The 21,094-nt window shown below is 36.6% G+C and overlaps 1 pseudogene across 1 annotated transcript in view; it reads right to left on the bottom strand.

Annotated features, from left to right (window-relative positions):
* Window positions 1-249: 249 nt before the first annotated feature.
* The window catches only part of LOC118146319 (serine-rich coiled-coil domain-containing protein 2-like), a 56,154-nt pseudogene continuing 35,309 nt past the window's right edge, over window positions 250-21,094 (bottom strand). Inside the window, exons 2-3 of the transcript XR_013524937.1 lie at window positions 1,855-3,304; window positions 250-679 (exon numbers count right to left, since the gene is read on the bottom strand). The product of XR_013524937.1 is annotated as a serine-rich coiled-coil domain-containing protein 2-like (transcript). The remainder of the gene's footprint in view (window positions 680-1,854; window positions 3,305-21,094) is intronic.

Raw genomic sequence — 21,094 nt, 5'->3', positions numbered from 1 at the left:
TAGAGCACAGGCCAAGGTTTCTCAACAGCAGCACTACTGCCATCTTAGGCTAGATAAATAATTCATTGGGGTCTCTGTCCTATGCACTGTGGGATGTTAAACAACATCCCTGCCATCTACCCAATAGAAACCAAGAAGCCCTCATCAATATGACAATCAAAACCACTTCTTGTCATTGATCTCCTCCCAACTATCTTTGAGAACCACTGGCATAGATTAACCTACTAATATAGTATGTACATATTTATGTATGGATGATGAATATATATGTAAACATGTTGAGTATATTTAAGTCAAATGTCATATATTCTCATGCTTTATTTCCTACTAGGGTCAGATATTTTGTAGGCTCTTAAGAAATATGAATTCTCATTTCTAAAAGTAGTAAACTCATAAATTAAAAAAAAAAAAATCAATTATAGCACAAGTCTCTCTATAATCGGGTATACAAAACGTCCCAAGAGTATATAAATCCATACATACTATGCTGTTCATTTCACAGGACTCATAGCTCCCAACCGGATGGACATTTCCAATGGATTCCAAGCCTTCTTCCTCCACATGTATGTTCCATCAGAGCTAGCAGACAGAGAGAGTTCAAATGAAGAACAAGCTCTGTAGTCTGTATGCAGTGAAACCAAATTATTCCCAGAAGTATATTTTGTACATTCACTCCTGTCTTCATTTCATTTAGAGAAAAAAGATTATTGATTCACAAAAATATAATTGTTTCTCATGTCCTAAAAATCTAAGTGCAAATAATTTGATACAGCAGAAAAGCTGGCTCAAAAAAAAAGCACTAATAACTGTAGCATTTTCTATATCCTAAGCAACGAAAACATCAAGAGGTGAAATCTTTAAAATAACCTACTGAAATATTTTCTAATAGACAAAAATTTACCTAGTCATCTTTCACTTCTGTAATATTTCAAAAAATGTAAATAAAGCCTCATATTCCTATGTTTCCCAAGATATTTATTTTTAAACATTGGCCAGGAAACTCCTTTTCCTCTGTGTACACTATTTAACTTCATAAATAATGTAGGGTACTCATACTTGCCTCCCTATAAGGAAATAAACTTATTCTGGCAGTCACTTTTAAAAAACCTATAGACAAGGGTTTGTACATGCATTTCTATGCACTGATCTGATTATACCAGGGGATAAACTGAACAAACTGAAGGGATTGGACATACCACATGTCTATATCCAATCCCTTCAGTTTGTTCTATTTTCAAGCATATGGGCATACAAACACCAAATACATTTTCTCCAGCATTTAGTAACAAAATAATCAAACATAAGAGAAAATGTTTACCAGGTATTGTTTCACTTTCTTCAGTTTAAAAAATAAATAAAGCTTCCTCTGTATGTGTATCTATAAAAATTGCTAAACAAGAAAAATTTTTTAAGATTAAAAAATCAATCAGATTAGACATAACCTATATTATCTCATTTACCTTTTGGTACAGCTTTACTCATAACAAATAGCAATGATACGCTACCCTAAAAGAAAAGATGGTTTGATGAATGTCATACCACTGGTTGAGGTAAGTAGGGGAAAAGTAATTTAGAAGTACTGTCTATACTAAGCAGGAATAAGCCTGTGTATAACAGGCAAAGAACAACAAAGATTAGGAGTGGTTTTATTAACGTTGTTTTAGATATGGTGAAAAATGGGGTATGGAGCAAAAGTCGCAAGGAAAATGAATGTTATCCCACTCCAATTTTGTCTAGATCCATCCCTCCGTAAAACTTATAGTACCTTGAAATCTATCTGAAGATAATCCTAAATGTAAGTTCAGTTATATTATCTAAAAGAAAGCAAAGAGACTTAAGGTTCGTAATATTTACCAGAGACACTTACGTCTATCCATTCATCAGTTTTACTGAGGGCTTTTTCGTTTTCCTTGAAAGAATCAAATATATCCTGTGGTGGCACATTTTCACATTTCTCTTCTTTGAGAGACATTTCATCTAAAGTTATTCTAGTTCTGTTAGTCTTCTATATCTATAAAATAATCACCAAAGTCTTCACTTAAATCATTCTTGTCAGAAGATGACAAGGAAGACAAGGGAATGTCATCCACATCATCACTCAGGTATCTCGTTTTAACATCATGTTTCATGCTCTGGTTGTTTTTCATTCTGTAACTTTCATTTTCAGTCAGTTCTTGGTCCTTATTAGTAGCTCTGTCCTCAGCTGAAACTGTAGCATCTTCCTCTACATATGTGTCAGCAGGTGAATTTTATTTCCATCAACTGTGATAGTCCCAGAGAATGGAGATCGGCTAGATTTCAGGAGAGAGATGAACCATTCTATAGCCTAAAGTAGAAGTTACACCTGGACCATTTGGTAAAGCCAACTTCTTTCCACCAGCAGCATAAGGCCTATTAAACCCATACCCCAAATGTTCACTCCCGTTGAGTACTTCTGACTGCCGGGAATTTCTTGTTATCATACTTGACCGTAGAGGCACACTAATGGATAGCTGTTGGTTTTGATAAGGCTTTGTAAGATCCACAGCTCTATTAAAGGAATGTGATCAGGTTATAGATGAAGGTGGAAGGAATGAATTCTGAATGGAATGTGAAAAACTTTGTGACCTTACCATTTTCTCACAATTAATAGATTTACTACTGTCTGGGGATTGAGCTAAGCTTTCACCAGAACTGCTTCCGGTGGCACAGGAGTTTGCTCTAGGCCTTTGCATGCTACTAGCTGACCGGTTTCCATAAAATCCATTCAACTGTGATTTTGGAGTATTGACCGAAGAATATGAAGTCCTTCCTAATAATGTGCCTTTGGTAAATTTACCCAAATTAGATGGTTCAGAAAAAGACTTTTGGTTTAACTCCTCCGTAGATGACACTAACATAGTGGATGGCTTTGCTAACTTTGATGTGAACAACAAAGCATTTTCAAACCTCCCTTTATTCCATTTGTATCAGACATTCTTGGAGTAGTAACATGTTTTTCAGGATCAATTATTTTATCATGTGAATTTTGAGTATTGTTAGGCTCTTCGGCACCTTGTGCACAAAGTTGGTATTTATTTGCTTTTCTCCAACTAAATGAGTGAGATGATGAAAAATCAGAGCCATTATTTTTGATGTAATTTTTGATGTTATTATTCTTGGAAGTTCCTAATAAATTAACAAGTGTCCCATTTGGCGTTGGCTGCAATGTATTTCCTATAGAGTTTGTTCCATACTTTAGCAACTTGGAACCCAAAAATGTCTTGATTTGTGTTTTTTCTTCCATGAGTTATAAGGTGCATTTGTTCTTAAAATTTGACAGAATCTGTGAAGAGAAAAAAGTACATCAAACATTCTTAAATAAGGATAATTACGTAAATTATTATACAATATGATACTTATACTTTTATATGCAAAAAAGCTCAAAAGCTACTTATGATTTCTATAGAATTCCTAGCAAATAATGAATGCACTAATTAATAACTTTGTTGGAAATAAAAAATTTTTTTAACTTTTACAAACATATGCTATGAATGATGACCGCAAAATCCAGAAATAATAAAATTAAACTACCAAATTTGACTATGTAAAAAATAATACTTTCAGAGTACTTCTTCCAAATTCCAATCCAAGTAACTTTTTCAATTTGGGTAATAGTCTCTCCTTTAAAAATAAGAACATATGGAAAGCCATAGCCAGCACACTCAGGGAAGAAAATGAAATAAAGGGCATTCAGATTGAAAATGAGTAAGTCAAACTATCTCTGTTTGCCAATGATATGATTATATATCTAGAAAATCCTACAGACTCCTTCAAAAGATTCCTAGATTTCATAAATACATTCAGTGAAGTCACAGGTTGCAAAATCAAAGTACACAAATTGGTAGCACACCAACAATGACTAAGAATCAAGAACTAAATCCCTTTGACCACAGCTGAAAAAAAAAAAATACCTAATACACTTAACCAAGGAAGTAAAAGATCTCTACAAGGAGAAGTGCAAAACACTTCTGAAAGAAATCACAGACGATGCAAACGAACGGAAATACATCCCACACTCATGCATTAGCGGAATCAATATCATGAAAACGACCATGCTGCCAAAAGCAGACTACAGATTCAATGCAATTTGTATCAAAATACCAACATAATTCTTCACAGAATTAAACAAAACAATCCTAAAATTCACATGGAGCCAAAAAACAGTACAAATAGCCAAAGCAATCTTAAACAAAAAAACAAATCCGGAGCCATCACATTACTCGACTTCAAATTATACTACAAGGCTACTATAGTAACCAAAACAGCATGGTACTGGTATAAAAGTACATACATAGAGCAAAGAAACAGAGTAGAGAACCCAGAAATAAAACCAAATATAACAAACTGAACTTTGACAAACCAGACGTAACAAAAATTGGGAAAAGAACACCTTATTCAATAAATGGTGCCAGGAAAATTGGATAGTCACATGTAGAAGAATGAAATTGAATCTCTATCCCTTGCCATATACAAAAATCAACCCAAGATGAATTTAAGACTTAAATCTAAGGCATGAAACCATTAAAAATGCTACAAGAAAACCTAGGGAAAACTCTTCTAAATATTAGTCTAGAAAGAGAATTTATGACTAAGACACCAAAAGAAAATGCAACAAAAAAAAGGGACCTAATTAAACGAAAAAGCTTCTGCTCAGCAAAAAATAATCAGAGTAAACAGATAACCCCCAGAATGGAAGAAAATATTTGCAAACTATGCATCTGACAAAAGACTGATGTCCAGAATCTACAAGAAACTTCAACTAATCTGCAAGGAAAAAATAAAATCCCATTAAAAAGTGGTTTAATAATTTTAATAAAATAATCCAATTAAAAAGTGAGAAAATTACATCAATAAACATTTCTCAATGGCCAAGAAACATAAAAAAAATGCTCAACATCACTAATCATTAAGGACATGCAAATTAAAACCACAATGAGATATCACCTTATCCCAGCCAGAACGGCTATTATTAAAAAGTCCAAAAACAATAGATATTGGCATAGATGTGATGAAAAGGGAATATTTAGATACTGCTGATGGAAATATAAATCAGTAACACCTCTATGGGAAAAAGTATAGAGATTTCTAAAGAACTAAATCTACCATTTGATCTAGTAATCTCACTACTGGGTATCTACCCAAAGGAAACTTGTATTTAAAAAAACACCTGCATTATGTATGTTTATTGCAGCAAAATTCAAAATTGCCAGATGTAGAACCAACCTAATAACCCATCAACTGATGAGTGAATTAAGAAAATGTGGTATATATATATACACACACACACCAAGGAATATTACTCAGCCATAAAAAAGAATGAAACAATGTCTTTTGAAGCAACGTAGATGGAGATGGAGGCCATTATTCTAAGTAAAGTAATTCAGAAATGGAAAACCAAATACCACATGCTCTTACTTATAGTTGGGAGCTAAGCTATGTTATGCAAAGGCATACAGAGAGGTATAATGGACATTGGAGACTCAGAAGTGGGGGTGGTGGGAGGGAGATGAAAGATTTTTTTAAAACTACATAATGTAGTAAGGCACAATGTACACTATTTGGGTGGCATGTGCACTGAAATCTAATCTCACCACTATACAATTCATTCATGCAACCAAAAATCACCTGTTTCCTTAAAGTCAGTAAAATAAAAGTTAAAGAACATATATTTTTAAAATGTATATAATTTTATAAAATCTAGAAGACACTTGAAAACACTAATTACTAATGCCATGGAAAGTATATAGGTAAATAATGTAACAGTACCAAAAAAATTATTTTGGCATTAAGGGTTCAGTAATAAGCTGTCAATTTAGGCAACTATCTCAAGAGAATTTCCATCTAGTAACATAAATACACAGTATAGTTAGTGCCAGGTTGAGAATTACATAAATTAAATAAAGATTTGTCCACTAATCTCAATCTTACACAATTTATTTTATTTTATTTTATTTTTTGAGACAAGGTCTTGTTTTGTGACCCAGGTTGGAGTGCAGTGGCATGATCAGGCTCATTGCAGCCTCCACCTCCCTGGCTCAAGCAATCTTCCCACCTTAACCTCCCAGGTAACTGGGACTAAGGGCACACAGTATCACATCCAGCTAATATTAAAAAATTTTTTTTTGTAGAGACAGAGTTTCACTATATTATCTAGGCTTGTCTTGCACACCTAACCTCAAGTGATCGTCCCGCCTTGGCCTCCCGAAGTGCTGGGATTAGAGGCATGAGCCACTGTTCACAACTTGTATTTATTTTAAATATAACACAAAACTACAAAAACAAAAAGGTTCAATGCACACAAAAGAGCATAAACTAGAAACGACTAGTTGTTCTCTATTTCAGTAACTTTTTAATAAATTATGACATATCATGTGATAAGATTATAAAGATGAGCTACAAATATAAAATGTTTGTCCTAATATTAACAAAAATATATGGTCACTATATGCTCACTGTAACTATGTAAGGATTCTGTAAAAACACAAGGGAAAAATGGAAATTTAAAGATGCCCTAGGGTCACTAATGTTTTTAATGTAGTGTATAATATTGTCTTTAATTTTGTTTTGTTTTTTTTTTTAAGAGGCATGGTCTTGCTCTTTCACCAAGCTAGAATGCAGTGGTGCAATCACAGATCACTGCAGTCGCAAACTGCTGGGCACAAGTGATCTTCCTACCACAGCCTTCTGAGTAGCTAGGACTGACTACAGACACATGCCACCATGGCCAGCTAATTTATTTTTACTTTTTATGGAGGTGGGGGCCTTGCTATATTGTCCAGGCTGGTCTCAGATTCCTGGGTAAAAGTAATCCTCCCACTTTGCCTTCTCAAAGCGTTGGGATTGCAGGCACGAGCCACTGCACTGAGCTAAATTAAAAAAAATTTTTTTTGTTGCTGTTTAGATGGAGTCTCACTCTGTCACCTAGGCAGGAGTGCAGTCGCATGACTTCAGCTCACTGCAACTTCCGTCTAGTGGGTTCAAGTGATTCTCCTGTCTCAGCCTCCTCAATAGCTGGGATTACAGGTGACCACCACACACCCTGCTAAATTTTAGTATTTTTTAGTAAAGACAGGGTTTCACCATGTTGGCCAGGGTGGTCTTGAACTCCTGACCTCAGGTGATCCACCCACCTCAGCTTCACAGAGTGCTGACATTACAGGCATAAGCTACCAAACCTGGCCAATTTTTTTTTTCTATTTCACTTCTTAAAACATTTTCTTTTTTGCATTTTAGGTTTTGGGGTACATGTCAAAAACAGTTGCATACATAACACACGGCAGTGTGGTTTGCTGCCTTCCTCCCCATCACCTATATCTGGCATTTCTCCCCATGTTACCCCTCCCCAACTCCCCACCCACCGCTGTCCCTTCCCTATTTCCTCCCCAACTGACCCCAGTGTGTGATGCTCCCCTCCCTGCATCCATGTGTTCTCACTGTCCAACATCCACCTATGAGTGAGAACATGTGTTTGATTTTCTGTTCTTGTGTCAGTTTGCTGAGAAAGATGGCTTCCAGGTTAATCCATGTCCCTACAAAGGACACAAACTCATTGTTTTTTATGGCTGCATAGTATTCCATGGTGTATATGTGCCACATTTTCCATGTCCAGTCTATCATCAATGGGCATTTGGATTGGTTCCAAGTCTTTTCTATTGTAAACAGTGCCGCAATGAACATTCTTGTGCATGTGTCCTTATAAAAGAATGATTTATAATCCTTTGGATATATATCCACTAATGAAATTGTTGGGTCAAATGGAATTTCTATTTCTAGGTCCTTGAGGAATCGTCACATTGTCTTCCACAAAAACTGAACTAATTTACACTCCCAACAACAGTGTAAAAGTGTTCCTATTTCTCCACATCCTCTCTAGCATCTGTTGTCTCCAGATTTTTTAATGATTGCCATTCTAACTGGCATGAGATGGTATCCCAATGTAGTTTTGATTTCCATTTCTCTAATGACCAGTGATGATGAGCATTTTTTTGTATGTTTGTTGGCCTCATGTATGTCTTCTTTTGTAAGGTGTCTGTTCATATCCTTTGCTCACTTTTGAATGATCTTGTTTGTTTTTTTCTTGTAAATCTGTTTTAGTTCTTTGTAGATTCTGGATATTAGCCCTTTGTCAGATGGGTAGATTGCAAACATTTTTTCCCATTCTGTTGGTTGCCAATTCAATATAATGACTGTTCAACCCTGGCCTAATAAGTAGAATTCCTATAATGCATAAGTGTTATTAATTATGTCAAAAGTAAATATTTAGAAAATCACACAAATGTTCAAGTAAAGATAGTAGAGTGAAAAAAAACTAAAGAATGTCCTGTTACCCACTAATATGATATAAATGCAAATACATATGTATATGTGATGTTTTTACCAGAAACCCAGCAGCTACATACAATAATGCAAAAAGCTATTTAAGCTAAGCACCTATAAACTTTAAAGAGAAGTAGAAAAAAAATCTGTATGATACAGTGTGACTGGTAGCCTGCTGTGCAAGCAGCAGTGAGAAAGAAAGGTGAACTAAAAAACTTGAAAATTTTAAGAAATACCTCATTTGGATAGAAAAATTTGATTTGTCATGCCCTAGAGAAGTTGAGGAAAACATCTTGAGCACAGAGGCTTCAAAACCTACGATGAGGTATCACCAGGATCTGCCAACTTCTAAGGCCATATACTGAGTTGAGGGAAAGATTTGAAGCACATAAAAACATATTACATCCTCAGTAGAATGAACTGAGACTGGTATAAGACATTTAACACAATCTAAGGAGATGGGTAAGTGTAGGGCCACAGAAGGGCAAGACCAAAGTCTTGACCTAGTATCCAAATTAAGCCTGAGCAAGACAAAAAGAAATGGCATTACAACATATAAACATATAAACAGTTTCTTGTAACACAGAGCAACCTAATAAGAACATGCATCTAATAAAAGAAAAGCCCAAAGATGAAAAGACAAAACAAATAAATTAAAAAGAAAGGTCTGGTTAAGGAAACCATTAAGAAGAAAAATGAATGGGGGGAGGGGACAAAGAAAAAAACTAAAGACTTAGAGAAAAATCTCAAAACAACAAGAGTATTGAGAAGGCCAAAATGGTGGATCACTTGAGTCCAGGAGTACAAGACCAGTCTGAACAACTTGGCAAAACCTTAACACTACAAAAAATTACAAGAATTAGCCAGGCATGGTGGCACACACCTGTTGTCCCAGCTACTCAGGAGGCTAAAGTGGGAAGACAGATTGAGCCCACGAGGTCAAGGCTGCAATAAGCCATGACCACACCACTGCTGCATTCCAGCCTGGGTAACAGAGAGACCCTGTATCAAAAAAGAAAATAAAGGAAGGATGGAAGAACAGAAGGAAAAAAGGAAGGAAACAAAAAAAAGTTAAAAAAAACATATTGCAGAGAAAAAAATGACAAAGAAATCAAAAGAATTAGAAAAAAAACTAGGACAAAGGCTGAACAGAAAGATAATTAGTATCCCTCAAGTAGAACAATTAATTAAATGGAAGAGAAAAGGCAGAAGAATATAATGAAAAATATCCCAAAAATGAAGGTGAAAAAGTCTATACAAGGAAAGAAAAAATATACCAAATCACATGGAAATATATATCCTAGTTAATGAAATACCAAGAATAAAAAAAAATTGTCCAGAAATATAAGCAGACAAAAAAAATCACCTTAAAATTTTTTTTTAACTTGTAATATACAAAGGAAGTTACCAGATATCCTCCCAAAGAAATGCTCGGGATTCTAGGCATAATTTAACCCTATAGAAATCACATTAATTTTACCTTTAAAATTTATTCTAAATTCACCATTTCCATTCCAGAATTTTAGTTCTTATGCTCATCATTTTTTCCTATACTACTACCAAGGATTCCTACATTTATGTCAAGATTCCAACCTTACTTCTATTTAAACTCGAGTCATCTTCTTAAAGCACAGATCTGGATCACATCATTCTACTGATTGAAAACCATGTGAGACCAGGAACAACAAAATAAAACCCAAAACCCATTGTACAGGGAGGACGCTACTCTATTTGCTTCTACCTTACCTTTGTTATGTACTTAAGCAAAGATACAGTATTTGTCATTCCCCAAAATCCATCCTACACTTTCTATTTTCTATGCCTTTGCTAAAGACCACTTTGAAGATTCCATTAGCCTCAAAGTCCAAAATCACCACATACACCAATGTTTTCAGTAAAAATTAATCTTACATCATTATTCTCTTCACAGCAATAATATAGCAGAGTCTGTCTTCGAATTACGTGCCTGTCTATTTGACCCACAGGAATGTAAACCTGCTGAAAACATAAACTGAGTCCTATATATGGTACTTTGAGGCCAGCTACAGGACTACATATTTAATAGATCCTCAACTTATAGGTAAATTCATGTCTTAATGCACATTACTTAAGTAAGTAATATAAGTAAGGAAAGACTAAAGAACTGTTTTGTGAACCTATGATTCACATATGACTGGTAATAGCTCCCTTGAGCAGTATATTGAAAAGGATTCTGAGGCCAGGCAATGTGGCTCACACCTGTAATCCCAGCACTTTCGGAACCTGAGATGAGAGGATCACTGGACCTCAGGAGTTGAAGATCAGACTGAGCAACATAGTGAGACCTCATCGTGTCACTGCACTCCAGCCTGGGCGACAGAGCAAGACTCCATCACAAAAAAAAAAAAAAAAAAAGAAAGAAAAATAAATTTAAAAATAAATTAACATTAAAATTTTTTTTAAAAAGGATTCTGAGGTGAAATCTAGCTTCTGAAGTAGTCACATGATCAAGCAGCAATATTTGCCAGGAGCAGAACAAGAGCCGTGGCAATATCCATGCCACACAATGGTCTTCTTCATTTTTGATAATGGTCTTTTTTACAAAATATACTCCCATACCCACAACCACTTTCAGTATAAACATAAGAAAACTGGTAGTGACATTACATATTAGGGTCATTTTGTAAATAAATAACACATGTTAAAGATTAAAGAGCCCGAGAGTCAGAAAGGCTTTAACATTTCCTTGCCTGTCACAAGTAGACCATGGAAAGAAAATTCTATCCTTTCCCTTCTCTATCTCTATTTTCCTGCCTAAGATGAGGGTAATGCATGTTATCTCCCAAGAGCATCCTAAGTCTTAATAACTTAGAGACACAAGATGAGCTCAAAAAACAGGTAAACTGTTACTAGTGTTTGTGGCTGTACCACTTTCTGGAGGAAAGGAATAATGTTAGAACCTGAATGTGCTATTCTCTATTAAGAATATTTATTGATTTCCAAATGTACAAATAATTTCAACACAAATGATATCAATCATCTTGAACTTTGGTCTTAAAATAAACTAGTCTGACAGCTCGACTATATAGTTTACGCTATGAATATTGTCACTTCATTTGATTAGCTACCTACTGTCTTCAAATGTTCATGCAAATATCCCTTACATTTGCTTATACTTTTGAAGTAAAATAAACATTGTAAGTCTGCCTCATTTTGGTAGCCATGCTGACTTTCATGCACTTTACCTAATTTGTAATCTGTTAGGTATCTAAGAAATGCATTCATTAACAATTTGAAAAAACATGTTCCCTCTATCATCTAATGATATAATCTTCTATGTGACACTTTAATACCATCTGTGAGCTTTAATTTAATGGTGAACTAAGACTAATATTTGATACAGTACTTGGAAATGTCTGAGTCTTTTTAGTTTCCGGAAAAATAATTTTTTAAAAATATAGCACATTTATAGTATTGGTATTTCATATTTTAAAACATTTTTTCGGGCCAGGCATGGTGTCTCACACCTGTAATCCCAACGCTCTGTGAGGCAGAGGCAGGCAGAGATCACCTGAGGTCAGGAGTTCGAGACCAGCATGGCCAATATGGTGAAACCCCATCTCTACTAAAAATACAAAAATTAGCCAGGCATGGTGGTACACACCTGTAATCCCAGCTACTCGGGAGGCTGAGGCACAAGAATCGCTTGAACATGGAAGGCAGAGGTTGCAGTGAGCCCAGATCACACCACTGCACTCCAGCCTGGGCAAAAAAGCAACACTCCACATCAAAAAAAAAAAAAAAAAATAGAAAACTACTTATAAATGCCTTTTTTAAAAACTGTAAATCAGGTTTCTTGCTTTTAAAAGGCATCTACAACTGGATAAGGGAAAAGCAGAAGCAAATATTATTAAGCACTTACATTACAGGTACCATGCTTATCACTTCATCCTTATTGTTCAATCTTCATAACATTATAAGGTAGTAGATTTCTCCCATATTAAATAGCTAAAATCAAGATTCAGAGAGGCTAATATACTTGTCTAAAGTCACAAATTCATACACTGTCAAACAGAATTCAGGTTCGAGTTAACCTGATTCCAGGGCCAATGAAAACCGCCTTCATGACAAAGGAATGAAATAAAGTCAATGAGCCACATAATGATGTTACAGTCAATGATAGACTACATTTACAACAATGATCCCATGAGATTACAGTGGAGCTGAAAAACTCCTATAACATAGTGACATGGTAGCCATTGTAACACTGTAATGCAATTACTTTATTTTTTACATATTTAGTGTATCCTGTGTGTACAGTGTTTATAAAGCCTACACTAGTGTGCAATGATGTCTTAGGCCTTCACATTCACTCACCACTCACTCACTGACTCACCCAGAGCAACTTTCAGTTCTGCAAACTCCATTCAAGTGCCCTATACAAGTATACCATGTTTAGCCTAGGTGTGTAGTAGGCTATACCATCTGGGTCTATGTAAGTATACTCTATGCTGTTCGTGGAATGACAATGGCCTAAGGAGGCATTTCTCAGAACAGATCCCATTCATTAAGCAATGCATGCCTGTATTCTGAGAAGCTTACTGACAGCAAAAGACAAGAATGAAGAAAGGGACTGAATAGCTAGTGTCAGAGGAGAAGCATAAAGTCTGCAAAGGGCCTAAATATTAATTACAGACATTTTGCAGAACAGTAAAAGCCATTACTTTCACACTCCTTTCATATCCATTATCTTATCATCTGAGGAACCACCCACCCGCTTTTCTTTTTTTAGTTTTTCAAATAATTTTCTACAAGGTATAAATTGTCTGCATTTTAGGGATTTAAACAGACATAAATTTGCTACTAAGTACAAGAGCAATTAATTGAACAACAATACTATTGACTATACATGTATAAGCAATTTCTTCTAAAATCTGCTTTCACATTCAGATAACTAGGTCAGAATTTAAAGTGATTTTTTTTTTTAACTTTATGTTACTCAATTACCTCTTTCCTATCCCCTTTTACATTTTTCCTGGCTGTCATCTGTGGCATAAGTTGATTCAAAGGCTTGATGATAGCAACTAAATAAGCAAAATTGACAACTTTAGCCAAAGTAAAGGTTTAAAACAGTGCATTTACTTCCAGATTCTTCAAGGCTTTAAAGAGAACATGCCAAGCTCAACACAAAGCCTCATTATTATATCAATTTGATCTTTCTGTTCTCCAGCTACAACTTCACTTTCACTCACTTAAATGGAGTTCAAAGTAACTTGTACATTAGGCTCAAAAGGAATTTGTGGTTTAACAACATTAAATAAGGTTATTATACAGATCCAATGTATATTACTTCCTGAAATTTCAATTTAAAATACAAAAATACTAAGAAATAAAGAGAAACCAGAAGTTCCCCTGGCCAAACCATAAAAATTTGTCCCTCCAAATTTTACCAGTTGGCACAGGAACACAAACTCAAATACCTGTAGGTCATGCAAATGTCATTAATATGCAGAGGGGGCTAGGAAAAGATGACACATGCCAAACTACATGAATACTAAGCCATATACTGCCTTTTAAAATAGTAGAGAGGTATAACAACTAAGTACAGCATTTTACAAACACTGGGTCAAATCACAGCAAGCAAACATTTAACATTTCAGTCTATATAAGATCTGCTTGAGCAAAGTTCCCTAAATTAAATTCAATGGGCAGAAAGGACAGGGCTGTAGGAGCTCCAGCATCAGGGAGAAGAGTAACAGGAGTAACATTAACATGGATGGAAGAGTACTAGGCCATAAATTCACTAATAGCACATACTGGGTTTGTTTCACCAGAACAAATTACTCAATCCCAAGCTTGCTCAGTACATGACAATCAGTAAATACCTAAACATTAAACATTTTATAAAGAACTACATACATTAGAATGATAGTTTCATAGAAAGATATTAGCGGCAGTTTTTACATAATAGAATACAACATGGCAATGAAGACCTAATCATTACTATATGTAACAATACAGATAAAACTAATAGGATCCTTTAAACAGGACCCAGAGACTTGAGAGGAAACTGGTGTGTTTCCATTTATATGAAGAATCCTATAAACAGACTCCAGAGATTTGAGAGTATAAATGGTGTGGTTCCATTTATAGGAAGGTCAGATTTCCATTTTCAATGTAAAAAGCTGCAATTAATATTACTCTTACCTAAAAACCTGGAAGAGCCAGATAATCTTCAAAATAATAACCTTTCATAAGCCCATTCAGAAAGCTGGTATTATGAGGCAACCAAGTTGACCAAATTCCAAAGGGAGACAAGCCCCTCCAAGGAGAGATGGGACATTTATGGTTTCTCTTTGGCTGAGCATAAGAGACAGAAATGACCACAATAAGGAGAAGTAATAAGCTAACATTTTAATGTTGGCTTAAAAGCCAAATGTGGACTAGCACAACAGCAAGCTCTTCCACATGGGCCTCAACCTGGTGTTCAAGAGAAAAATATGGGAAAGCCCCCTCTTAATGGCACACGCATGCAGGAGGTGATCAAAGGCTGTACTGGGACAATCATAAAGCCTCTAACTTTCCTGCCTCCTCCTGTCCTCTGAAGCAAAAGCCTTAAACTACTGGGGAAGGAGCAGCAAGACTTCTCACCCAGGAACCAAAGAAAAAGTCCACTGCATCTGGGGGAAACAGAACGGAATGTGAGAAATGTTCAGTTATCCATTTATGTGAGTGTAAGGTCATGAACTGATTAATTATGATAATATGTGTTAGGAAAAAGCAGTGGTTCTACAGTGCTTGTGTGTATCAGAATCACCCCGAAGACTTCATTAAAACATGATCTCTGAACTCCACTCCCAGAGTTTCTGAACCAACGTATCTAAGGTAAAACCTTAGGAATATGTATTTTTAACAAGTGTCCAGGTGATGTTGATTCTGCCAATCTGGAGTTCATATGTTGAAAATCCCTGGGATAGAGATTAACTGCAGGGGGTGGCTAACTGAAAAGGTGTTGACTGAGAAGTTGGCAACGTGATCTGGATGGTATAAAATTCACCAAGACTAAATCATTTAAGATGTATGCATTTTACTGTATGTGAGTTATACCTCATTTATTATAGTTTCCATTAAAAAATTAAGACTTCAAACTGCTTCTAATGCTATAAATAGTAAAAATGAGCCTTACTGCTGACAACTTATTCAACAAACTGATAAAGGAATTAAGCATGCATGCTGCTCTTCCTGTACTTCAAAGCAATCAAAAGATTGACAGAAAATCTTTATAAAAGAACCACAACTAGTAGGTACAGAACAAATAATGGAATCACAAAGTAAGAAAATCTGAAACACTCCATTAAATACCAAAACACCTCTCAAAGAAGGAAGTGTGGCAGTTAAAACTGAAACTATTAAAAACTGAGTGGTAAATAACACTAGGGGTTAATTATGCTGTTTACTCATTAAGTTCAAGAGCATACATATATTTCCATTTAAAAAAGTAAACTCTGGCTGGGCACGGTGGCTCACACCTGTAATCCCAGCACTTTAGGTAGCTGAGACAGGTGATCACTTGAGGTCAGGAGTTCCAGACAAGCCTGGCCAACATAGTGAAACCCCATTTCTACTAAAAAAAAAAAAACCCAAAAATTAGCAGGGTGTGGTAGCGGGTCCCAGTAATTCCAGCTGTCTGTATCTCAGGGATAACAGAAATGGTTTCCTAGAGAAGGAAATGCTTGAGCTAAGCCTCAAAAGATAAACAGTAAATAGAAATGAAGACACTGAATGTGAAAAACAATATAGCCTGAGAGCATAAAAGGAAGTATAGAACCCAGATTCTACCAAGATGGCCAAATAGGAACAGCTCCAGAGTGCAGTTCCGAGGAGAGAGAGAGAGAGAGAGAGAGAGAGAGAGAGAGAGAGACACACACACACACACACACACACACACACACACACACACACACACAGAGGGCAAGTGATCTTTGCATTTCCAACCGAGGTACCAGGCTGATTTCAATGAGACTGGTTGGACAATAGGTGTAGCACAAGGAGGTCAGATCAAGGCAGGGTAGGGTGCTGCCTTCCCCGGGAAGTGCAACTGGCCGGAAGATTGGGAACTTCCCCCTACCCCTTCCCTGCACTCCCGTTCAGATACTGAACTTCTCCCAAGGCCTCTGGAACCCACAGACCAGGAGATCCCCACCAGGCTGAAAAGCACAAGTTAACAGCACAGATCTAAGCGGCAGCTACAGCCAGTGCCGTGGGTTGTCAGCACAGATCTGGGTGGACATCTTGACTAGCACCGAGAGCGCCTCCGGGACAGAGCTAACCACTCCACAAAAAGAGGAAAAGCTGAAAGCAGGGAGACAGGTGATACAGCTGGGTGGTTCCCACCCCCACAAAAACCAGCAAACTGAAGCCCTCTCATTTGAGAGTTCTGCAGCCATTGCACCAGTTTGAGCTCAACCCAGGACAACGGAGCTCAGTGGGGAGAAGGGTGTCTGCCATTGCTGAGGTGGGTCTAAACCTACCTATGTAAACAAAAGCCAGAGAAAGCTTATGCAGGAGCTGGACTGAGTCTGTGAAAACCCAGAAGCATCTCTGCAAGTAGACAAGGGACAGACTGCCTCAAGTGGCTCCCTGACCCCTGTATAACCAAAAAGATGCCTCATACATGAGACCTCTGACACTTAGCAGTTACCCTTCTAGGATGAAGCTACAAAAAGAAAGATCAGGTAGCAATCCTTGCTGTTCTGCAGCCCCCATGGGTGATTCCCAGGCAAGAAAGGTATGGAGTGCACCTTCAGCAGTCCTACAGCAGAGGGACCTGGCTGTTAGAAGGAAAACTAAAGAACACAAAGAAATAGCTTCAACATCAACAGAAAGGACATCCACTCAGAGACCTCATCTGAAATCACCAACTGCAAAGATCAAAGGTAGATAAATCCACAAACATAGGAAGAAACCAGCACAAAAAGGATGAAATTACCAAAGACCAGAACACCTCTCCTCCTCAAAAAGATCACAACACCTAACCTGTAAGGGAACAAAACAGGATGGAGAATGAGTCTGACGAACTGTCAGAAGAAGGCTTCAGAAGGTGGGTAATAACAAACTTCTCTGAGCCAAAGGAACATATTCTAACTCAAAGCAAAGAAACTAAAAACCTTGGAAAAAGGTTAGGCAAAATGCTAACTAGAATAACCAGCTGGCAGAAGAACATAAAGACCTGATGGAGCTAAAAAACACAGCATGAGAACTTCATGAACCATATACAAGTTTCAATAGCTGAATTGATCAGGCAGAATAAAATATATCAGAGATTGAAGATCAACTCAAGGAAATAAAAAAAGAAGGCAAGATTAGAGAAAAGAGTGAAAAGAAATGAACCACGCCTCCAAGAAATACGGGATTATGTAAAGAAAAAACCTAATCTACGCTTGAACAGTCTACCTGAATGTGATGAGAATGAATCCAAGCTAAAAAACACTCTTCAGGATATTATCCAGGAGAACTTCATCAACCTAGCAAGGCAGGCCAACATTCAAATACAGGAAAAACAGAGAAAACCACAAAGATATTCCTCAAGAAGAGCAACCCCAAGGCACATGATCATATGATTCACCAGGGTTGAATTAGAGGAAAAAATGCTAAGGGCCACCAGAGAGAAAGGTCAGGTTACCCACAAAGGCAAGCCCATGAGACTCACAGAAGATCTCTCGGCAGAAACCCTACAAGCCAGAAGAGAGTGGGGACCAATATTCAACATCCTTAAAGAAAAGAACTTCCAACTCAGAATTTTATATACAGCCAAACTAACCTTCATAAGTGAAGGAGAAATAAAATCCTTTACAGACAAGCAATTGCTGAGAGATTTTATCACCACCACACCTGCCTTACAAGAGCTTCTGAAGGAAACACTAAACATGGAAAGCAACAGCAAGCACCAGCCATTGCCTAAATGTACCAAATGAAAAGACCAAAGACGCAATGAAGAAACTGTGTCAACTAACGAGCAAAACAACCAGCCAGTAACAAAATGGCAGGATCAAATTCACCTAAATGCCCCAATCAAAAGCCACAGACTGGCAAACTGGATAAAGAGTAAAGATCCATCAGTGTGCTGTATAAAGGAGCTCCATCTCATGTACAAAGACACACATAGACTCAAAATAAAGGGATAGAAGATTTGCCAAGCAAATAGAGCCAAAAAAAAAAAGCAGGCATTGCAATCCTAGTCTCTGATAAAACAGACTTTAAACCAACAAAGATCAAAAGACACAAAGAAGAGCATTATATAATGGTAAGACAATCAATGCAACAAGAAGAGCTAACTATCCTAAATATATATACACCCAACACAGTAGCATCCAGATACATAAAGCAAATTCTTAATGACCAACAAAGAGACTTAGACTCACACACAATAACAGTGGGAGACTTTAACATTCCACTGCCAATATTAGACAGATCAACGAGAGGGAAAATCAACATGACATACATGACTTGAACTCAGATCTGGACCAAGCAGACCTAATAGATATCTACAGAACTCTCCACTCCAAATTCACAGAATATACATGCTTCTCAGCACCACATCACTCTAAACTCTGCCACATAATTGGAAGTAAATCACTCCTCAGCAAATGCAAAAGAAATCATAATAAACTGTCTCTCATACCACAGTGCAATCAAATTAGAACTCATGATTAAGAAACTTGCAGAAAACTGCACAACTACATGGAAACTGAATAACTTGCTCCTGAATGATGACTGAATAAACAATGAAATGAAGGCAGAAATAAAATGTTCTTTGAAACCAATGAGAAAAAATAAACAATGTACCAGAATCTATGGGACACATTTAAAGCTGTGCTTAGAGGAAAATTGACAGCAATAAATGCCCACATAAAAAGTGAGGAAAGATCTAAAATTGACACCCTATCATCAAAATTTAAAGAGCTAGAGAAGCAAGATAAAAAAAGCCAAAAGCTAGCGGAAGACAAGAAATAACTAAGATCAGAGCAGAACTGAAGGAGACAGAGACACAAAAAAACCTTAAAAAAAAAAATCAATAAATCTGGGAGCTGGTTTTTTGAAAAAAATTAACAAAACAGACTACTAGCCAGACTAATAAAAAAGAAGAAGAGAGAAGACTCAAATAGATGCAATAAAAAACAATAAAGGGGAACTTCTGGACACTTACACCCTCCCAAGACTAAACCAGGAAGAAGTTGAATACCTGAACAAAATAACAAGGTCTGAAGTTGAGGCAATAATTAATAGCCTGCAAATCAAAAAAAGGCCAGGTCCAGATGAGTTTACAACCTCTACCAGACATAAAGAGGAGCTGGTCCCATTCCCTCTGAAACCATTTCAAACAATACAAAAAAGAGGGACTCCTCCCTAACTCATTTTATGAGACCAACATCATCCTAATACAAAAACCTGGCATAGACACAGCTAAAAAAGAAAACTTAAGGCCACTATCCATAATGAACATCAATGCAAAAATCTTCAATAAAATACTGGCAAACTGACTGCAACAGCATATCAAATAGCTTATTCACCACAATCAAGTAGGATGCAAGGCTGGTTCAACATACACAAATCTATAAATGTAATCCATCACATAAACAGAATCAAAGACAAAAACCACATGATCATCTCAATAGATGCAGAGAAGGGCACAGACAAAAAATTCAACAGCCCTTTATGCTAAAAACTCAATAAACTAGGTATCGATGGAACGTATCTCACAATCATAAAAGCTATTTTTGACAAACTCACAGCCAATATCATACTGAATGGGCAAAAACTGGAAGCATTCCGTTTGAAAACTGGCACTAGACAAGGATGTTGTCTCTAACCATTCCTATGGAATATAGTATTGAAAGTTCTAGCCAGAGAAATCAGGCAAGAAAAAGAAATAAAGCGTATTCGATTAGGAAAAGAGGAAGTCAAATTATCTGTTTGCAGACGACATGATTGTATATTTAAAGACCCCATTGCCTCAGCCCAAAATATTCTTAAGCTGACAAGCAACTTCAACAAAGTCTCAGGATACAAAACCAATGTGCAGAAATCAGAAGCATTCCTATACACCAATAACAGACTAACAGCCAAATTGTGAGTGAACTCCCATTCACAATTGCTACAAAGAGAATAAAATCCCTAAGAATAAAACAAAAAATGTGAAGAACTACAAACTACTGCTCAAGGAAATAAACAGATGGAAAAACATCCCAAGCTCCTGGTTTGGAAGAATCAGTATCGTGAAAATGGCCATAGGGCCCAAAATAATTTAAAGATTCAACGCTATTCCCATCAAGCTACCATTGACCTTCTTCACAGAACTGGAAAAAACCACTTTAAATTTCATATGAAACCAAAAGAGAGCCCACATAGCCAAGACATTCCAGCAAAAAGAACAAAGCTGAAGGTATCATACTACCTGACTTGAAACTACACTACAAGGCTACAGTAATCAAAATAGCATGGTACTGGTAACCAGAGATATAGACCAGTGGAACAGAACAGAGGCCTTGGAAGTAATGCCACACATCTACAACCATCTGATCTTTGAAAAACCCGACAAAAACAAGCAATGGGAAAAGGATTCCCTGTTTAATAAATGATGTTGGGAAAACTGGCTAGCCATGTGCAGAAAGCTGAAACTGGATCCCTACCTGTCACCTTACACTATAATTAACTCCGGATGGATTGAAGACTTAAACATAAGACCTAACACCATAAAAACACTAGAAGAAAACCTAGG

Source organism: Callithrix jacchus, chromosome 12 (genome assembly GCF_049354715.1).
Source record: "Callithrix jacchus isolate 240 chromosome 12, calJac240_pri, whole genome shotgun sequence".
Taxonomy (NCBI): domain Eukaryota; kingdom Metazoa; phylum Chordata; class Mammalia; order Primates; family Cebidae; genus Callithrix; species Callithrix jacchus.
The sequence above is the reverse complement of the archived record's forward strand: the minus strand, read 5'-3'. Positions and strand labels throughout refer to the sequence as shown.